The 16,301-nt window shown below is 51.0% G+C and overlaps 1 protein-coding gene across 2 annotated transcripts in view; it reads right to left on the bottom strand.

Moving 5' to 3' along the window:
- The window catches only part of MRAS (muscle RAS oncogene homolog), a 60,928-nt gene extending 48,725 nt beyond the window's left edge, over positions 1-12,203 (bottom strand). The window contains exon 1 of one of the 2 annotated variants that reach the window (XM_059390999.1): positions 12,041-12,203. The gene's annotated coding sequence lies outside the window, so the exon portion shown is untranslated. Of the gene's footprint in view, positions 1-11,598; positions 11,737-12,040 lie in introns of those variants that run through there. The other variant, XM_059390998.1, reaches the window with a different exon arrangement.
- Positions 12,204-16,301: the final 4,098 nt, after the last annotated feature.

The raw sequence follows: 16,301 nt of genomic DNA, 5'->3' as shown, positions 1-16,301 counted from the left end.
ACTTCCTGAAAACGAGGTGAGCATGACAATGAGCAGCTGGGGAGGTGTGGGATCTCCTTGAAGCAGGATGGAAGAAGGAGGGCCCAGCAGCCGGCTCTGGAGGGGTGAACCAGGGCTGCGGGGTGGGGGGGGAGGAGTGGTGACTTTTCAGGGACCCTCCCAAACTCCAGATTTTAAGCCCACTCCCGCTGCAAAGGCGGGAGGCAACTTTTCACACCCCTCTCCCCAAATGCAAAACAGTCGCAGCAGGTCTCCTCCCCTCCTCAGCAGACAGGCCAGGACTTGGGGAGGGAGCAGCTGGCGAGCTGGCAGAACTGATCTGTCCCCAGCAGCCACTACTGGCCTCCTATCTCCCTTTTTCCTACAGACAGCACTTTTATAAAAAGCCCCTTGTCATTGGCCCCTCTGCTAGGTGTGTGACCTCAATCTGTGTATGCCTGTTTCCTCACTTGCTGATACCAGTATCCACCTCATAGGGTTGTTTTGAGGATGGGATGAGCTCACACAAGCAGGTGCACAGAAAGGATTGCTATTCTTCTCGTTCTTGTTACCATTATCACCATCAGTATGTTGTGGGAACTCCTGCCAGTGCCCCTTCCACCAAATTGTGCAGAAGAACGCCCGGGGCTACACACGGGTATTTTCCAGGTTGTCCCAAAGTGCTCAGGGTGGTGGGGGGGGGGGGTTGGTAAGGGAGGCAGGTGCTCCCGCTGAATCACCTCCTTCAGGCTGAGAAGCTCTTAGTACAGTCCATAGGCTTGGCTATCCCAGAACTTAACAAGGAAGCGTATTTTATTTCTGATAATGGAGAAACGACCAGAATCCACCCCCTGGGCTGCCTTGTTTCAGGGATCTGGAGAAAGGGGGACGTTTCAGAGCTATGCCCATCCTACAGCCCATCTCATGGGAGCCACCCTAGGGGCAGGAAAGTCAGAGGCAAAACAGATGTCAGGAGCTTGGAAATGGGTCTGATGCATCAGTTTTGAATCCTGGGTGTCTTACTTCCTAGCTGTGGGTAGCCTTGGAAGAGTTATAAACCCTTCTCCGTGAAACCACTGTTGCTAGAAGCAGCAGCCTGCTGGACATGCACTCGGGCTGAATCTGTGGCCGGGACCGAGCATACTCTAGTACCTGTTTATTACGTCCACCCCACATACTTGGCACTTCACGTGTATTCCTCATGCACCCCCTACCACACCTCAGGCCAGGTGAGATTACTGTTACACTCCCAAACACTCGGCTGTCCCACGACCCTGTGCACGCGGCCTCTCCGGCTCCCAATGTGTCAGTTCCATGAGCACAGGGCGCGTCCTCTGTTGGACCCTCTGCTGTCCCAGCACACGTATGACACAAAGAAGGTGCTCAATAAGTGTCTGCTGGTTTACATCAGCTCCAATCCTCCCTGCTACCCTGCAGAATGTTCTAACAGGAAGGAGAAAAGTTCACTCTTGGGTTCGCTCTGGCCATTGGGACTTGATGTGTCCAGTACTTAGTGCTGTTACACCTGGCTAGCCATGTAAGGATAGGGGGCCTACCTCTTGCCTAGACAAGTTCTCTAGTAGGTTTTTCTGAGACAAAAGCCTAGGCCCACAGCCTGGTCCAGGACAGATTTCATGACAGCTATGCCACCAAAAGTAAAGAACATTTGGAGTTCTCAAGACTGGGGAAAAGGGGCGCCTGGGTGGCTCAGTGGGTTAAGCCGCTGCCTTCGGCTCAGGTCATGGTCTCATGGTCTCAAGTCCCACATCGGGCTCTCTGCTCAGCGGGGAGCCTGCTTCCCTCTCTCTCTCTCTGCCTGCCTCTCCATCTACTTGTGATTTCTCTCTGTCAAATAAATAAATAAAATCTTAAAAAAAAAAAAAAAACTGGGTAAAAGTGTCCAGGAAAATTAGTCCCTGGAGAAGGGGCACAAACTAGACTTGAGGAGACAGACTGACCAAGAGAAGTCTTCCGAGGGTAAGCGGGCAAGAAGAAGAGGTCTGCTATTCAATTTTAACTTCTTCCCTGTTCTGAAAGCCTGTTAGCTGTGGCTTAATAGGGGTTAAGGAATGAGGAAGCCAAGCAGATTGCACACATGCACGGGGGCAAAGCTGGGGCAGCTGACCCGGGAGGCCGGATGGCCAGTGGACATGGTCCCCACCTGGAAATCCTCCAAAATACTACAGGTGGGGGGCATTTTCATCAATGCTTGGGTAATTTTTAAAGAAAAATAAACAACAGGCACCTAGGTGTCCCAGTTGGTTAAATATCTGACTCTTGATCTCATCTCAGATCTTGATCTCACGGTCATGAGTTCAAGCTCAGCACTGGGTGTGGAGTCTACCAAATTAAAATAATAATAAATAAATAAATAAATAAATAAATAAATAAAGCAACTTTGGGGGGCCTGGGTGGTACAGGCAGTTGAGTGTCCAACCTTTGGTTTCTGCTCAGGTGGTAATCTCAGGGTTGTGAGACAGTTCCCCCACCGTCCGGCTCTGTGCTCAGAGTAGAGTCTGCCTGTGACTCTCTCCCTCCATCCCTCCCCGCTGCACTCTCTCTCAAGTAAGTAAATAAATAAATCTTTAAAAAAAAAAAAAGGAAGAAAAAATAAATAATGCACTCAGAAATTCTACACAGAGAAAATCCTTTGGGAAGAATGATGAGATATTGAGGACAGCATGTCCCCATTTCCATGGAGGCATGGATGTGCTATGAGGGCCTGGCCCAGTAAACCTGGGTCAGGAAGAACTGGGATGGGGTGGCTGGGACATCTGCATTGTTCCCTGTTGGGGACCTTGCAAGGGAGGCTCACAGAGTGGGGGACTGCCCAAGTCTCAAGACAACAGGTGGCCGGGCAGCAATCAGAGAGAGGCTCTTCTGGCCTGCAGCCCATGCTCCTTCCCACTCTCCTGTGGGTCTTCTGAGGAAGGAAAGGACTGAGACCCCCTTTGGCCACCAATTCAGCAGCCCTGCTGGTGGCCCCAGCCCCATGCCAGGGACCCTGCCTGGGGCCCTCTCCTTCCACACACAGAGGCTCTCCCAGCCCTCCGCCCTGTCTTTTCTATTCACTCACACCAACCCTAAATAGAAAAAAGTCCCTGTTAAGGGCTTTATTAGAATGGTTATTTTGTTGGAGCACCAAGTGGCCTACTCCAGCTCCCCCTTTCCATCCCTCCAGCCGTCCCCAGTTTGAGTCCAGAAGGAAAACAAAGGCTTTGTTTCTTTATTTTGGTTTCCTCTGTAAAATCTCAAACATGCAGGAAACACCCACCCAAGCCCAGATAAGTGGACTTGGGGCCACTGTCCTCTGCAGGCGGGTGGGGTTGGGGGTCAGTGAGTAGGGATGGGCGGGAAGATTCTGATGCCAGCTGACCTTAGTTCCCTGGGAGGCCAGCAGGGCACCTGGGGCTGGGCCTGGCTTCCTGGAGAAGAAGGGCTGGGCCTGAGAAGCACCAGGCCTTCTGGGCTCCGCTGCCCAAGGAAACTCAACCTGAGGAATGTGGGTGTGGAAGGAGGCTGAGAAGACAGATCTCATACAGTTATTTTTTAGTATATGCCCCCAAGGCTTTGGGACAGTGTCTCCACCCTTTTCCATCATCCCTGGTTACAATAAAGCCGGCATTGAAATAAGAACTTGATAGTGGCTATTTTGGACCACTGAGCCAACTTGTGAGAGAATGGTCCTTGCCAAGAGGAGATGGGCTCGCTTGGGTCTCCCTACATTTCCAGCAGAATTCAAATACAGGGGGATGAATGTGTAGGTTATCCAAAAGGGGGAATTTTCAAGAAGGTATGTTGAAATTCTAAAGGATAAAAAATCACCTAAATGAAATGAAAATTTCAGGCTCTCTGCTCAGCAGGGAGCCTGCTTCCTCCTCTCTCTCTCTCTGCCTGCGTCTCTGCCTACTTGTGATCTCTCTCTGTCAAATAAATAAATAAAATCTTTAAAAAAAAAAAAAAGAAATGAAAATTAATTTTCCTTTTTTTTAAAGATTTTATTTATTTACTTTTCAGAGAGAGAGGGAGAGAGAGCAGAAGCAGGGGGAGCAGCAGGCAGAGGGAGAAGCAGGCTCCCCGCTGAGCAGGGAGACCAGATGTGGGACTCCATCCCAGAACCCTGGGATCATGACCTGAGCCGAAGGCAGATGTTTAACCAACTGAGCCATCCAGGGATCCCAAATTTTGCTTTTGAAATGAATATATGCTGCTTTCGAGAGGCAAGAATCTGTCCCCAGATGCCCCTGAGAATGATCAGTTTCTGTGGGGTGAGTGGGCCTCCCCACCTCTACCAGCCATCCAACAACCTCCAAACAGCCCTCTGTGCCCACAAACCCTGTCACTGCTTGGGTACTGGGCTATATAGTCTGGGTACTTGGTATAGTAGGGCCGCCTCACACATAGTGTATACAGTAGGTTCCATCTATGAAATCAGAACTTTTCTTTTGAAAGTAGGCCTCATTTAAAATAAAAAGGGGTTTTTTTTGTTTGTTTTTTGAGGGGCAGGAGGGACTTTGGGGGAGGCACTCTATTCTGTTTCATTGACCTATCTATTCCTGTGCCAGGCCTCCACCACTTTATTCTGGTTTTATAGTATCTTAGTGTCTGGTAAGACTGGTCCCCTCTCCTTACTCATTAAGGTCTATAAGCAAGAGAGTAAAATGCTCAGATTTCATTCTGAAATTTTTGTCCACGTTAAGATGGATTTATAGGGGGCAAAATTATAGACCGAGAATCAGTTAGACTGATATTGCAGTAACCTAAGTAAGCCATGTTAAGGCTGGAGCCAGAGTAAAGATGATTAGCAATCAGGGGAGGAATTAATTAGAAATAATCCAAATCATCATATTCAAAAAAGAGAGAAGTGGGCTTGTAAACATAACAGGTCTGTGTATTTCCAAATAATCAAACAGGAACTGGTTTTATAGTACGTTTCACGGCCTTCCCTGGTGCAGTCTCTGGACAGCTCTTACCAGACAACACAGCCCGACAAGCAGGTCCCTCTGAGGTCCCCGTGCCAGTGTCTGGCAGCACCCCCGTCAGACTTGGGAAGGACATGGGCCATGCTGCTCTCCCTGGGCCACTCAGGGACAGAGAATATTTCAATTCATTCTTAACACTTAACAAAGAGAATGTGAGGCCCGCCTCAGGTCCCCGTGTTCTCTTGGGCAACTAGTTCAAATCTTCCTCCCCATCGTGACTCCCTGCAAATGGAGAATGCCTGAATGTGGAAGGCTTTCCTGGAAGTTTCTGAATCTCCTCGGCATGGCTTTCCAAAACACTACTCTGCTAAGTGTTCTAACCCAGGCTGGGGCTTCGAGCTTCAAGGGGCGAGGCAGGCTACCGCTCCGGCCAGGAGTCCTGGGAGTCCTGGAGTCCGCTGGGGGTGGAAGGGAGAAGGCTGCAAACAGCTGCCTGTCCCTCCTTACTGGGCCTGCAGAGCGGAGATCAGAAACGTACCCCACTGCACCTTAAACTAGTTCCACACTTTGGAATGGAAGGGGTGTTTTGCTAAGGTTTGTGTAAAATGAGCTCCTTAGCAAATCACTGTTATCTAATTATAAAATCATGTTTTTTCTCTATTCTAAACACAGAAGTCTATCACTTACACAGCGTATGCTTTGAGCAGGTACGACTACACTCTGCTTGCAGCCTGGCCTGAACCTGCAGTGGTCCAGGCAGGTGCTTCCAGAGAAGATCAACATTTTGGACAAGGGTTAAATCCAAAAGCACCCACATGCCCACCGCCCCCACCACCCCCGGTGGTTTCTCCGCAGCTATGGGCAACCTTGGTGGAGGCCCAGAGGCCCTTGCTGAATTAGTGGAGGACAGGAAGCTGAAAGAGCCAGTATGCAGAAGCTCTAAAGCCCACCTCAGGCCGAGGACAGGCCCAGACCAGCGAGACCTTATGACCAGGGACACGGCCAAAGTCCTGACCTACTGGGCAACAGATTGAGTATGGATGAAATCGCTGGCCTCTGTCCATTTTGGGAAGGGACCCATGGTGCTTGTTACACGATCCTTTATATTGTCATTTTTCTATTTGTCAAAAAATTAAAAAAATAAACTAAGTGCCCAAAAGATCTAGGGGTTTGCAGTTGACTGTAAGATTAATGGGCGTCAGGGAGTACCATGGCCACCCAGGCACTCTGCCTCTCTTCCCAACCAGGGGCTCCATCACATCCTCTAGCATAGGCCACTCTGTCCCCCTCCTCACAAGGGCTCGCCTGCAGCCCTGGCCATTGGTGCGCAGACCCCTGAGGGACAGACCCCATGAGCACCAGGAACCAAGAGAGGGGCCATTTTTGGTCACCCAGTTGTAGGAGTGGCCCAGTGTCACAGAAGGATATGTACTTGGGGACCAGATGGACCTCGGTCAGACTCCTGGGCTCTTCTTTTCTCAGGCTTTGACTGGATGTGGCCTCCTCGACCTCCCTGAGCCTCAGTTTCCACATACGTAAAAGGCTAAGGGCAATTGCTATGAGGCCTGGTATGGCTAATAGAGTGTTTAGCCTAGGCCCAGCCCCCAAGTCTTTGTTGAAGGGAGGGGGGGAAGGAGGAAGGAAGGACAGAGACAAACTGTCTTTCAACCATTTGAGGAGCTGCTGGAGACAGTGGAACTGGTGATGGAGAAAAGCATGACTATCAGGGATTCGCCAGGGACAGATCCAGGGCAGGCAGCTTCAGGGGAGAAAGGAAAGAACCTGGCAAGGACGAGAGAATCCCCAAATGGAAAAGTGGACAAATTTGGGGGCAGCAAGCTTCCTATCTCTAGAAGTGTCCAGCTGAAGCCAAGGGAGGAAGGGAGGGACTGTTAGGGAGAGACTCCCTTGAAATTTTCCCAGCCTTTATTCAAGGGCTCACTTTCCCATTTGTTCCATATTTGTTCATATTTGTTAATTACTGAACTACTACTGGCTTAATCTTTACCTTAAAATCATCATACTTTGGGGCACCTAGGTGGCTCAGGCAGTTAAGCGTCTGCCTTTGGCTTAAGTCATAATCCCAGGGTCCTGGGATGGAGCCCTGCCTTGAGGGGGGAGGGTCCTTGCTCAGTGAGGAGTCTGCTTCTCTCTCTGTCTACTGCTCTGCCTGCCGTTCCCCCTGCTTATGCTCTCTATCTCTCTGTGTCAAATAAACAAAATCTTAAGAAAAAAAATCAACATACTTTTCATTTACTTTTTTTTTAAGATTATTTTTTAGTAATTTCTATACCCAACATGGGGCTTGAACTCACAACCCTAAGATTAAGAATCACATGCTCTTCCGACTAAGCCAGCCAGATGCCCTCATCATACTTTTTAACTTAAAACCTTTCTCTAGTGTTAATTTGAACAAAATATCCATTTTCTAAAAATGGATTTGATGTGATGCCTGTATTGTTATAATACATATAAACAAGCATATTAAAATGAAACGATGCTGTATGTGCCTCACCTAAAATTATCTGCCTGACCATGCTAAGAAATCTGCCCTACAGGATCTGAATCTAGACTAACTACGCTCCAGGGTCCCCTCCTGGATCTATGATTCTGTTACGTGAGGTTGCTTGAATACTGATGATGCTCTTAATCCTTACAGCCCTTTCTGGTCTCCCAAGCATGTTCTCATCTGTGTATTTCATCTAATCCCATGATGACCCTGAGGGCAGGCAAAGAAGTCACAGATGGCACCTGGGTCCCTGTAGTAGGAAATGTGCCCAAGGCCCTCTAGTTAGTCACAGACCAGAACCAGGGTGCAGAGCCCCCAACCCCCCACCCTCTCCTCATGCTACCACCACACCAAACCCCAGTCCATCCTTGGTGCTCTCCCCAATCTCATTAGCATCACAGCCCAGATGTGAATCATAGTGTTTTATCCATTTAGGTGGCCAGAGGCCAAGCTCTGGAGATGAAAATACACCGCTCTGAGACCCATAAAGACATTTCAGCAACTAGCTATGACCTAGATTGTCATTTGGCCTTCTGGCCATCAGCAGGCCCCACCTAGAAAAGCTACCCAAAATACTAAAGGTCAATGAGAGGGACATTAAAAAGTTAAATACACACTGTTACTTCCTGAACTTTCTGAAAGGGATGGCTGCAGAAAGCTGCCTTGGATCTTGCCAACCTGGTGCTCAGTGTTGGGGGCCGGGGCGAAGTCTCTGGGGGCAGGTGAGATCAGCCTCATCACCTGCAGCAGACACACCCACCCAGAAGGCTGAAGACAGCAGGTGCCCAGGGGTGTAAAGGACTGTCACTTCAGCTTCAACATCACCTCTGTTGTCTGAAGCAGCCACCAAAACCTGGCCTTCACTCGTAACATCTACCATCCCAACAGGACAGCCTGGCTGTGGGGGCAGAGCCATTGAGTGGGTTCCCGGTAACCACTAGAGAGACAACGTGGCTTAGACCAGGGGATTTAACCTGGTCTAACCTGGAGTCTAACCAGGACTTTGTACACCCAAGCAGCTTTTCTCTAGGCTTCTCCCTGGCATATTGAAGAGGCTGTGACCCAATAAGGTAAAAACCATTGCTCTGGTCACCAGACCCTCAGCCTTCTTGGCTGCCTTTCCCATGTAATAGCTTGCTGGAAGTGGTGCTAATATCCAGTCTCTGTGTAGAACAACTTCACATCTTCGGCATCTTTGGGAGATCTAAACTCTGCTTTATCTACTATTCTTGGGTTTTGTTGTTTGCAGCCAAAAGCAGCCCCATCGATCCAGTACCATAAGGCCCAGTGGTAATACCCAAGACGATGAAGGTTGTCCAGGCCTCAGAGTCCACCCATAAAATCTTTCTCAGGGCCTGAAGTTTCTGTGCAGCCCTTAGACAATGGATACTTGCCAGGTGCCCCAGGGCACAGGGAGCTCCTTCAGCTCCCTCCTTTATTTCGTCCCCACTCAAAGGTAACTACATTTTACCTGCCCTGAGCCTGGCAGGTACAGAACCTCTGCAACTCACTGCACACTCTGGATGCTTGAGAATATTCCAGTTTTGCACAAGAACGTGTTCCCATTCAGGTCACATAAGTATGGTTTGTACGAATTATACAATGCTCATGAGCAGGTGTGCTTCCCATCGCTTACAGGGAGGAACCCTTCCATGTGGGGGCATTTCACTGGCAGGACTGATTACACCAGGTGTGAGATATAAAGCGGGGTCCATGTTTCCCTGAGAAGTCACTTGATCCAGCCCACTGGTCACCATGCAAATCTGACTTGATGGGAGGACCAGTTGCCCCGGGACCTAGCTTGTTTCATCTGAGTTTGGTAGTCCTCCCTGACTCCAGGTCATCACTCAAACTCAGGAGTCAACCCCAGAGATCTATGACTTTATGAGCAGCTCAGATCAACTCACTGTGTGAAATACATATGGTTAGAGCTAATAATAAAATAAAAGTTACACCTGCCACCAAAACGCCTTCTGTAGGTGAAAGTTGAGTAGTGGAAAGTGCAAACTGCCTTTTGCAAGAGCAAAGCGGGCAAATCTTGGAAGATTGTCTCTTGCTCACTGGGGTTCTGCAGGGGGCTCTGACCCTCTTCTCCATAAAGAAATGTTGAGGGGCGTCTGGGTGGCTCAGTCCATTGAGCATCTGCCTTTGGCTCAGGTCATGATCCCAGGGTCGTGGAATGGAGCCCCACCTCAGGCTTCCAACTCAGTGGGGAGTCTGCTTCTCCCTCTCCTGCTCCCCCTGCTTGTGTGCTCTCCCTTTCTCTCTGTCAAATAAATAATAATCTTAAATTTAAAAAAAAAAAAAAAGATGTTGAGGCCAGGGGCTGGGGTGGGGGCAGTTTCTGCTAAAGCACCCCACTTCCTCAACACCACCCACCTCCAAAAGAGGCTGGTGGACCCTGCAGCCATGAAAACCCCAGAGCATTGAAGCCCAACACCTCCTGACCTGGCAGAGAAAGTACAGACTACACCATAAACTGCAGATAGAGAAACTCACTGGCTGCCGCAAGTGAGAGCAGACCCAAGGTTGAAAATCACAGCCCGAAATATTTTCAGCCCCTGTCAGTAGGGACTTGCAATTTACCGGAAATTAGTAGATTTATAAAACGTTAGCCAACTCAAGTTTCTTCTCTGGGAAGACAAGCAGAGAATCTCTAAGAACTGTCTCCGGGAAATGCTTTGTTCACTGCAAAGCCCCTGACACATGTCAGTTATTAATCCCAAGAGCTCACCACCCACACTTCAACCAACCTGGGCCTGTCAACAGAGCAAAAGGTTACCACAGGCTGCACCTGGAGCCCTCAAGCCAGGGAGAGCTCCGCCCTCAGAAGAGGGGCCTGAACAGCCACAAGGTCTCGAGATAGGATCCTGGGCAAGTTACTGATACCCACAGCAACCCAAATGGATGTGGGTGCCTGGGTCGTTCAGTCTATTAAGCGTCTCCCTTGGGCTCAGGTCATGATGTCAGGGTCCTAAGATCGAGCCCCTCATCCCCTGGCTCTCTGTGCGGTGGGGAGCCTGCTTCCACCACTCTCTCTGCTTGCCTCTCTGCCTACTTGTGATCTCTTTCTGTCAAATGAATAAATAAAATTTTAAAACAACAACAATAAACCTCTGGAAGAGTCTTGTCAAATGATGAGCAAGCACACTCTGGTCCAGTGCCTGGTCTGTGGGAGCTCTGCTGACTGCTGCTATTACAGGGGGGCTTTGGGTTTTTAAGTCAGATCTCCCTTAATACTCTTTTCAGGCTAGAATTCTGAGCCTTGTCAGTCATTCTCTACCATCGGGTCCAGGACAGACTGTGTGTCTTGGAGATGCAAGAACCATTTAGCTCAAGGAGGTTGGGTACCAGCAGGGGCCCGTGAGGGAGGAGGTGGGGGAATCCCAGAGCTCTGAGATCAGGGCCCCATGAGGTAGCCCTTGTCCATCTCTTCAGACTTGGCCTTCTCGAAGGCGAGCACAGACCTCAATTCCAGCCACAGAGTGTAACTGGGTGTTCAGTGCCCACGCTCCTGCCAGGCATCACCTCCTCTAGGAGGCCTCCCCTGACCTTTCACACGGTCTGTCCCACAACCCCTGATCTTCCCTGACTTCGTCACGGACCACAATGCGCTGTCGCTCATTTTTTGTCCTTACCTTCCCCGCAAAGCAAGAACGGGCACCATGCCCCACTCAATGGGCGCCCCAGCCAAGTCCGGTCAATGAATGAGCCGGGCCCCAGTGGTGAGCAGAGCCCCAAGCCCCGGGTGCCGTGAAGGGCCGTTTGTGCGGCAGGCTGCCTTTTATTTTTGAGATAAATTTGACAACACCCGCGGCGGATCCCTGCCCACGTTAACGCCATTTTAAAAGGGGAGAAAGGGTCCCCCCACCTCCCCCGCCGCTCCCCGCCGCCCACCACCCCGCTGGTCCCCGCCAAGGCGGACAAGAAACCGAAGGGCGGTTCCATGAAAGAGGATCTCTGGGCGGTGGACAGGCCCTCCCCGCCGCGGTCTCTATTGTGGCGGATCTCTTGATCGCACGACGTTACGCCGGAGCCCGCGGTGGGGGCAAAAGGCCACTCCCCGCCAGTCCCCGGGCGCGCTCCGCGCGAGGTGAGTGCGGCAGGGCCCGGGGGCGGCCACACCTCCCGCCCCGAACAAAGCGCCCGGCCGGGCCCCCTGCCCTCCCCGGCGGCTGCACCACTCACCGCGCGCTCCAGCCCCGGCTCGGCTCCGGTCCTCAGGCCGCCTCCTCCATGCCCGCGCGGCGGAGGAGGCAGCGCCGCGCCCGGCCGGCCCCACTGCAGCGGGACTGGCGGCTCCCGGCCAGCCGGCCCTCTGGCCGCTCCGGCCCGTCTCCGCCCCGGCGCCTCCTTAAAGCGACCGCGCAGCCCGCGCGCGCCCGGAGCGCCCGGCGCGCCGCGCATTCCTTATATTGCAACAGCGCCTGCTAAAAATAGAGCTCCGCGGCAAGCGCCGGCGCTGGGGGCTGGGGGGCGGGGGGGTGCGCCGCGACCCCGCCGCCCCCGCGAGCACCCGGGCTCCCCGGACGCGCGGCCCGCTCAGTCCCTGCCACACGGGCAGACTGCCCCCGGGCGGGCTCCGAGCGGGGTCCGCGCCGCCGCCTTCCCCGCGACCCCGCGCATTTACCCGGTCAGACCCCGGCTCCGCCGCGCTGGCTTTTAAAGTGGACGCGGCATGGGAAATCGCTCGGGCCTGTTTAAGAGCCTCTGGCCCCAATCTTGAAGTCTCCGCTCCGGCCCGGCCAACTTCTGAGACTACCGACGCCTCCCCAGTCCTTAGCCATCGCCACCTCAACGGAGTTCGCTTCGAATCCCGGGAGGGGTTTCTTCCCAGATCCCGAAGCAGCCTCCCTTCCCGATAGGCCTTCTCGGTGCACCATTTCTGGGCCCTCAGTTCGTTCCGATGGATGCGACGGGCACAGGAGACACTCGTGCTCCATTTCATTGTTTCAGTTCTGCTAACTCCTCTCCATCGATGAAATTTTTTCGTTTAAAAAAAATGGAAATATAATTCAGATACCATAAAACAAGACTTTGGAAGTGTACAGTTACGTGGTTTTTAGCCTATCAGCAAAGTTGCTGGACCATCACGGTAATTTCAGAACATTTTCATAGCCCCCCCCCCCCCCATGCCTTACCCATTTGCAGTCACTCCCCATTCCCCACCCCCCAGTCGCTGGAAACCACTCCTGTCCTTTCTGTCTCTATGGACTTGCCTATTCAGGACATTTCATATAAATGGAATGCTACCACATGCGGTGTTTTGTGAGCAGCTTCTTTCACTTCGAATTATGCATGCATTCAATGTTGCAGCATGAAACAGCGCTTGTTCCTTTTTATGACCAAATAATATTCCAATGTATGTATACACTACATTTTGTTTCTCCATTTCAGATGATGTTTGTTAGGCTCTTTGTATTTTTTGGCCGTTAAGAATACAGCTCCTGTGAGCATTCCTGTACAACCCCTTGTATGAACGCATGTTTTAACTTCTCTCGGTGATATACCTATGAGTAGACCGCAGTAGAAGCAGAATTGTGGGTCACGTGCTTAGCTATGTTTAACATTTTTTAAAAAAATTTTATTTATTTATTTGACAGAGATCACAAGTAGGCAGAGAGGCAGGCAGAGAGAAGGGGGGGAAATAGGCTCCCTGCTGAGCAGAGAGCCTGATAAGGGGCTCAATCCCAGGACCCTGAGATCATGACCTGAGCAGAAGGCAGAGGCTTAACCCACTGAGCCACCCAGGCGCCCCAACTATGTTTAACATTTTGAGGACCCCTCCTCCAACTGTTTTTCAGAGCAGCTGCACCGCATTCCCACCAACCATGTCTGAGAGCACCAATGGCTCCACGTCCTCACTAACACTGTCTTTTTGATTACAGCCACTCTAGTGAGAGTGAAGTGATAGCTTATTATAATTTTGGCAATTGGTGTTATTTTTGAGGACTTTCTTGTGGGTGGACCTTGATGATAACTTGGAACCATTTTACACGTCCAGGTTACTCAACCCCTTGTCATTTTTTTAAAAGATTTTATTTATTTATTTGAGAGAGAGCGAGCTTGCGCATGAGCTGAGTAAGTGTAGAAAGAAGCAGACTCTCTGCTGAGCAGGGAGCCCTGTTGGGGCTCCATTCCAGGACTCTGAGATCATGACCTGAGCTGAAGGAGACACTCAACTGACTGGGCCATCCAGGCGCCCCTCACCCCCTTGTCATTTTGTCACCCCCACCCACCCCCACTGCCACCCCAAGCCTAGGGGGAGCTTACTATTGAGTCCTTCCTGTCGTACTGGGGCTTCCAATCCGATTTTTGGTTTTGTTTGGCCTCCCAGGTACCCATGCAGCCATTTGGTGAGAGTTGTGTCCCCCCACTTCCATTTGCTGCTCTGAAGTCTCTGGGACCCCAAGAATCCCCATGGCGGGGGGAGGGCATTAGGTGCTATCAAGTATCTCACCTTGGTAGGGAGTCAAAGAGCTTGGCTGAGGAAGGGCTTGAGGGAGAAATGCTTATTGTGACCAGCTGGGTCTTGCCCTGAACCTGCTTCTTCCTCTTCCTCCCATTTACCACAGGCCTTAGGGGAGACTGGCAAAGCTCTGTGTGTCCTGGTTGTCTGTCAGCACCTCCTGGGTTCCCTCTGTCAAGAAACATCCTCTCCTGGGCCCTGACTTGCTCAGGGCTCTGGAAGTGTTGCCCTCAGCTGGAGCTGAGACAGCATCTGCATGAGAGCAAAGATTTGTCTTTATACACAAATCTTTAAAAATCTGTCTCCTCAAGAAATGGAACTGAAACAGCTAGTAATCACATACAGCTACCTGGGATTCTCTAATGTACATTGTGGCTGAGGGCTTACAACAGGGCCCTTGTCCCATCTGGACTGCCTCCTCTGCTCTTTGAACCCTGAAATAAAGTGTGGCTCAGTGGCTGGCAGACAGGGGCACTGGGCAGGAAAGGGAGGCCCGAGTTTGACAGTTTGTTCATTCAGTAAACACTGCCAGAGCACCCACTGTGTGCCAGGTGCTGTGGTAGAGACCTCCCTCCAAGCCAACTCAGAGTGCCAGCCGAGGGTAAGTGGTGGGAAAGAGAGCAGTCCCCGGGCCTGTGGGGCCCAGAGGAAGGGCATCTAACCCTGAGTGGGGAGGGTGTGGGTGCCCAGCGCAGGCTTTCTGCGAGAAGTGATGGCTGAGCCAGGGCTTGAGGGACAAATAACACTCAGCTAGAATGAGAAAGGAGAGACAAACCCTTCCATGCTGAGGTATGAGTGAGATGAAGTCTTCGCCAAAACTCCCACAGATCCATGTGTCTGACCAGGTGTGTTAGCAGCATGGTAGAAGGCCGGACTCCAGGCCCAAATGCCTCCTGGCCAAAAACCCAGACTGGGCTCAGGCCCAAGTTTCAGAGCATAAGTCCAAGTCCAGCCACAGGGCCAGGAGCCAGCTCTTGCCATAGGGCAGAGACGAGAGTTGCTGGGCTGACCCAGAGTAGAACTTTCCTGCTCAGAGACACAAGCAAGTGTACCATGTCCCCTGCAGTGTCCTGCACTGGCCTCTCTGCCCCAAGGCTTGCTGAGTGCTGTGCCTCAGAGCAGACCCAAACTGGTGCCTGGGGGTTCAGTGTGCAAGCCTAGGGGGCCTGGGGACTTCAAGGGCCAGGAGCCATCCCGTGGGACAGTGTTCTTCCAGAACTCTCTGCTACGCTGTGGTCCCTGGGGGCAAAAGCTGCTCTGAACGCCTGAGCACTCACGGGTGCTGGACATGGGCCTAATGTGAGTCTTCACATGTCCCAATGACCTATGCAGGTCTTACCTGCCCTGATTTAGACACAAGGAGACACAAGCCCAATCCCAACCAGCCAGTAGACTCAGAATCAGGGTCTTCTGACCACAGAGCCCAGACTCTTTCCCGTATGTCTGGTGGCCTCGACGGGCAGGTCAACTGTGTGTTTGGTGTTGGGAAAGCAGGGAGAAGGTGAAGAGGATACTAGTCTCCTAGACCTAGCTAGACTTAGACCTTTTGCTGACCCTGAAGCATCAACCATATGTTAACAGAAGAGCCTCACCCCAGCCCCATGCCTATTCATCCTCTCCGCTGGCCTTTCTTTTGGGCCAAGTACATGCTGCTGTTCGCCGGCCTGCCCGTGATACAGCCCCAAGAATGACACAGTCTTCTCTTAGGGTTCTCACGGCTCATCCTGATCTAAATTCAGTTATCTCTCATCTTCAGCTCTCCCTGCTACCCCTCTGTACATCCCCAGCTGCCTCAGCCCCACGAGGAGCTAGCCCTCACAGGATTTTCTTCTCTGATGCTTCTTGTTCTGATGCTCATGGTTTATCCCACACACAGACTCTTGCTCGCTGGGGCCAGAAGAGCAGCTTTCAGTCAATCCATTTCCCAGTCATGGCCAAACTTCTCCATAAAGTTGCCCATACTCAGTTAATATGTTTGTTTCTTATCACTTGTTTTTCTCTCTCTTAGCTCTTTCTCTGTTTAAAGTCCAGTGGCTTTTAAACATTTTTGGCTGCAACCCATAGAAACAAATAGGTTTTACATTGAAAACCAAACACATAACCCACACAAGTGAAATAAAAATTTAACTAAATGATACTTACCTTTACTATATGTGATGCACTCTAATCTATTCTATTCTGTTTCATTTAAAAATTCTTTCAAGACCTATTAAAATGATTTCATGCCCCATTAATGGGTTGTGACTTACAATTTGAAGAACATTGAACTCAGATATTTTGACATTCAGAACCTCAAAGTAGGGACATTACAACAGAAATTTGTCAGGAAAGAAAAGTCAACTTGAAGATTTTGAAATACATGTTACAGACAGAAGTTTGAAAAGAAAAGAGTTTTGAATCTCAAAAGCCTAGATTTCTGGGG

Source organism: Mustela nigripes, chromosome 2 (assembly GCF_022355385.1).
Source record: "Mustela nigripes isolate SB6536 chromosome 2, MUSNIG.SB6536, whole genome shotgun sequence".
NCBI lineage: Eukaryota > Metazoa > Chordata > Mammalia > Carnivora > Mustelidae > Mustela > Mustela nigripes.
The sequence above is the reverse complement of the archived record's forward strand: the minus strand, read 5'-3'. Positions and strand labels throughout refer to the sequence as shown.